Source organism: Cyclopterus lumpus, chromosome 5, assembly GCF_009769545.1.
Source record: "Cyclopterus lumpus isolate fCycLum1 chromosome 5, fCycLum1.pri, whole genome shotgun sequence".
In the NCBI taxonomy this organism is placed as follows: domain Eukaryota; kingdom Metazoa; phylum Chordata; class Actinopteri; order Perciformes; family Cyclopteridae; genus Cyclopterus; species Cyclopterus lumpus.
In genome coordinates, this window is record NC_046970.1 from 24,305,562 (window position 1) to 24,311,084 (window position 5,523).

Below are 5,523 nucleotides of genomic sequence, written 5' to 3' on the forward strand. Positions count from 1 at the left end.
AAAGACTTAATCCTCGTGGAGGAAACCAAGCTGTTCCTTCTTTAATAGCCACAGGTCTGTGATCTGAATGGGACGGATCAGATCTGTGCGGTGTAGCATCGCTCCTCGTGGAGCTTCAGTGCGTCTGTAGTTCCTCTGTGGAACAGGTTGAACAGGCTGAGGCAACCACAGGATTAACCCAACTATGTGGCATGCAGGGACTTTGAAAGTAAGTGTGTGTGTGTGTGTGTGTGTGTGTGTGCATAAGCTATTTATAATGACGCCAGTAGCGTCATCCTTTCCTCTCTTCAAGGATAAAAACACATATTGACATGCACTAATTTATTGGCACCAAGGATTCAAAGTGGATGATTAGTTTTTGTTATCGCCACAGGTTATTTATGAATCAGAAAAGGGCCTTTTTGTCTAATGAACGCAGTCACCAACGAGCCCAGTATTTAACTAGCCCAATCATATAAGGTGTGAAGTGTTTTAATGAATACACAATGGGAACTATTTTTGCCCAAATACAAGAGGATTCTCTTCTGCAACACCGGTTTGAAGATAAACACTAAAGATACAGTAAATGCGGTTTCCCTGTGATTTTTAAGGATTAAGATGCCAACCATGAATCTCAGCATCCCGAATCTCAACTAATCGGCTTGATCCGATTGTTGTTATATTTCACAAATTAGCCTATCTGCTAGCAGACGTCTTCCTACTCGAAGCTTTGACAAGCGTGACGGAGAGTGACAGTCGAGACTCTTTTAACAAGTGTTGACAGGCTGCTGTAACGTTGCAGAAAAATATCGCAAACATCGCACACACCCGCGTTGCCTTTTTTCGCCGTCGAGCTCCAACATCGGTTCACATTTTGACGGCGATTCCCGTAACCGTAGTAAAAGAAGTGGGAGATTAATCTCAACGACGAGTCGCTAAGCAACAGCGAAACATTCAGAGCTGTGTTCGGAATATTGGCGTTATCGAGACATTTAATAATAGAATTGATACCGGCAATGGCCCCACACACACACACACACACACACGTAGACCTGGCTTGCCTCACCAATACTTCAAAACCGTAGGTTCCTCTTGTGGTGACAGCTGCTGTGTTTGTCACATGAGTGTGCAGTTTTGGTTTTGGCTGGGACTACAAAGCGTGGAGATCTGAATACCATGCAGGAGCCAAAAAAAATAGACTACAATAAATATGTTGGTGTAAACTGGTGTTTTACTGCACATATTGACACTTTCTGAAGGCTTTTATTTGGCAGATAAAAGCCCCCCCCTTTGTGTGATAAATGTGCACCGGAGAGAACCGGGTGTGCGATTGGTCGCATCCTGTGATTGATGAACCAATCAGTCGGCTCGGCCATCCAGCCCGATTGCATTTTATTATTGATGTTATCTTTCCGTACATCAAGTCCACCCCTCTTGGAAGAGAGATCCCACAGAGCACAGAGATCCCCCACTCTTCGACTCAACTGGAGCTACTGGAGAAAAAAAAAAATCTCAACACGATGACATCATGTCTTTTCTTTTATTTTTTATATTCGGTCAGCTTTTATTGTTTTTGCAGCCAGACTGAAATGTGATTTTTATTTTCAAGGATTGAGTCCTAAAACCCTGCGATTGCATGTTATGTAGTGTAGCTCGCTGAACCCGCAGCCTCCCTCGGGGACCGTTGCCGTGACACCGACGACCGCGCAAAAGACGGACGGACTAATTGACACGAGCGCAGATGGTGGGATGAAGATCTGAAGGGCTCCAAGAGAGAATAATGAAGTGCGTTCTTATTTAAGCAGCGGCCATCATGGGAAGGTCAGATCAGACCCAGCTGCTTCCCTCTTAACCCTGGAGGTCCTGGGACCTCTTTTTCAGGGCTAGAAGAGATCCAGCCAATCAAAGTGCAACCAGAAGACCAGACAGAGGGATGAGATGTCATTTAAGGGGCGCTTACTTACTTCGTCCTTTTCAAGTCCATCGCCACATATATTTTCAGTGTGTAGTTGTTTCTCTCATCATTAGTGCAACAGAAACCACACGTGAAGCCCAGCTGAAGTCTTTTTACATCCCATTAATGCGAGACAAACGCTATACGACCAAATATTTAAACGCAAATCTGCCAAATTCTTTTTAATACGCTCCGGAATTAGTCCCCGACAAACGTAGTCCTCTTGTTTGAGCAATGTTTGCCATGAACTGGCAGTGGCCAACTGTTTGTTTGGGGGAAATAATAGAGCTTTAAAAAAAAAAAATGTTTTAATATCTATTTATTTGTGAGCTGGAGGAACCAGTGGGCTTATTTCCTATTGGTTTTAGTTGGTTTTGGTCTTTTTTATGCTGTTTTTAGTTGGTTTTTGTCTTTTTTTCTGTTGGTTTTAGTTGGTTTTGGTCTTTTTTTTCTGTTGGTTTTAGTTGGTTTTGGTCTTTTTTCTGTTGGTTTTGGTCTTTTTTTCTGTTGGTTTTGGTCTTTTTTTCTGTTGGTTTTAGTCTTTTTTTCTGTTGGTTTTAGTTTGTTTTGGTCTTTTTTTCTGTTGGTTTTAGTTGGTTTTGGTATTTTTTTTCTCTTGGTTTGAGTTGGTTTGGATCTTTTTTTGGGGAGGTTTTTAGTTGGTTTTGGTGTTTCTATTTCCCAAAGTAAGTATGGTAGCAGTATGTAGATATTTAAAACGATACCCAACCCTAATGAGACCTTTTTAGAGTGCAAAACAACGGGTGTGTTTCACAACGGGTGTGTTTCCATGTAGGTTTCCCAGTTCCTGGAGCTCTCTGCTGGGACTCATCGGCACACTTAATGGACCTGAGCCATCAGTTCTGTTTACACCTGTGCTTCTCCTGTAATGACCAGTTAAAATTACTTTTACTCTCTCCATAGAAGAACATTCATGTTGATTCTCTGCGGTTTCATTATTCTGGTTATGCCCTTTGCACTTCCTCCATTGCGCCACCTGTTGGTGACTTCTAGACGCCGCCGGCGGTGCCCACGGCGACCGTTCTCACGACTTAACTACCTGAACCCCAAACCTCAAAAAGCAGCTTGTCAAATTATGGTTAGCCGATGGCTGGAAGTCTTAAATATCGACTTTATCGATACCCCGGCTGGTGTCGCGGCTCGTGAAGCGAGACGTTGGCGCTTCCTCCGTCTCCATGTTCTCGCGCAGTACCTCGGACCCGGGTCTGCGGCATTGTTCGGGCCCTCCCTGGAGGATTTGGAGCCGAGGGAGTGTAGAGAATGCAGCTCAGACTCTTGATTACAGTCTAGAATGAATAGTTTTAAGAAGCCTTATCGGCTCGTGGTGGGAACGGCGAGTAGAAACCTGTGCGGAAGGAAATATCCCTCCTGAAAGTCGTTATGTATTTGTAGTGTTTAAAAAAACAAACCAGTTATGTACAGTTCCTGTAGATAGATAGATGGATATATACTTTATTCATCCGCTGTTTATGTCCTCACACACTGATCCTCCTGAAAGTATTAATTAAATAAGTGTAAATAATTTATGTTGACGTTTTCTTTTAAGATTTGTAATTTCACGGAGCCGGTAAAATGCGGAGGAATGTTTTTAGAGGGTATTTTCGAGTTGAATGGATAAATCCATCATCAGCGAGGGTGGCGGAGGTGCACCAGGTGTGTTTTAAAAAAAATATTATTGATTCATTTTCTACTGCTTCGGGCCAATAAACTGATATGGATTCACAGCGTGTAGAAAACTAGCAACTATAACACTTCTACTTGTCCCCTGACTACCTCGCTCGGTGCGCCTCGTCGACCCCTCCTTTGATTAAAGTCTAATTAAATAATAATCTGTATCCGTATTATGCGTATGACCGTTGTAATAAAGTGTATTCAGCCGTTTAGCCGGCGGCTTGTTTAGGATGAGGCTACGTTTCAAATATTTTTGTGCAAATTATGTATTAATTTAAACTTTATTTTGTTGAGAAAGTTAAGTTTGCATGTTTTGATCCTGAAACTGTTTTGCTGTTTACACTAATAGTTAGTCAACGTTTCACCATTTAGAATATTTTGGGGGGTAAATCCTTTTATTTAATTTAGTTTAATAGTGTTTCAGTTTCCAACGTGAGACTCACTTCACGGCTTCATAACGAGGTGCTGTTGATTTTAAGGTAAATAGGTTCAAGGACTTCATCGGACCAGGGTGTTGCAAGCTTGTTACAACACCGACTCGTTTCCCAGGATCCTTTTGTTATTATATAGACTTGTTGGTGTGAATAATGAGAACACACACACACACACACACACACACACACACACCCCTAGAGTCGATGAGTCATCACATTGCTGTCGGCTTCAGGTGAGGCCAGATATTCACAGGGTCTCGTCTCATCTGGCACCGGTATCGATATTATTATTATGTTGTTGTTGTTTTTTTAAAAGCTAAATTGAGGCTTTTTATGACTCCTGACGGCTTCAATTTTCTCTTTCTTTTTTTTTTTTTTTTTTTTTAGAAAACACTTTTTTAAAATTAGTTAATTATGGATAGCATGAATTTTAATATTCAACCGTTTTGTGTTTTTTTTTTTTATTTTAGAGGTGCGATTGTTTTGACACAACACTTTTTTTTTACGATCTTTAACGTCATATTTTAATCATTTTTTTTAACTGCCTTTCGGGTAAAAATGAATGCTCCACGTCTGCTTCTGATTTACGTTTTTTATTGCGTATTTTTAACGGTCGATTGTGTCCTTTTTTTTTTCTTCTTCTGCTTATAAAAACTAGCTTAAAAATTAGCGTGTGGTCGCCTCGTGTTTTTATTTATGTTTTCCTCCTCGTCTGAAACGTCGCTCCCGTTAACCACTTTGTGAAATACATTTTAACCTCCTTTCATAACTTGTTCGTACGGGACGCAGGCGGTTATAATCGAGATGTAACCGGCCGTTAAAGCCCGGTTACATCCCGGGGTTTTCTTTTCTCCAGACCCACATGTCTTACTGGTGTCCCAATGATCAGGATAAACTCCGGTGAAGCGGCTTCAGTCGACTCGACCGATGAAGCAAACCGAGTCGTCACCTTTTCAACACTTCCTCAGACAGGAAGGAGGACGCTGTCGACACAAACGGCCTTTCATGAGCCAGAACACATTGACGATGACTCCTGGGGGGCACGGGGCTCGTAAGTTTGAATTATAGCAAAAGTATTACGTTTTTAAAACACATTTAAACGTCATGCAAGATTTATTTGATACATTTTTTTTACCTTTTCATGAAAGATGGAACCTAAAGAACTGCAGTGTTTTTTAAGGAAGGTTTTTATTCACTAGATATCTGTTCGGCCTCCAAATGGGCAGAAATATATTTTATTAAAGAATTCAGATTTGGTTTCCAAACGGCGGATCGCAGAAAAATATATATTTTATGGCATTTTGGCCGCGATTGGATACCTTCTACAGAGGAGGAAATTAAAGATTTGTTTGTATTCACTGTTTACATTTAAAAAATCTTTTTTTTCCAGGCGTTAAAAGAAGCTTGAGTCCAAAAGTATAATAATATTAATGGATACTAAAAGACGAGATTTTCTCCTCTCTC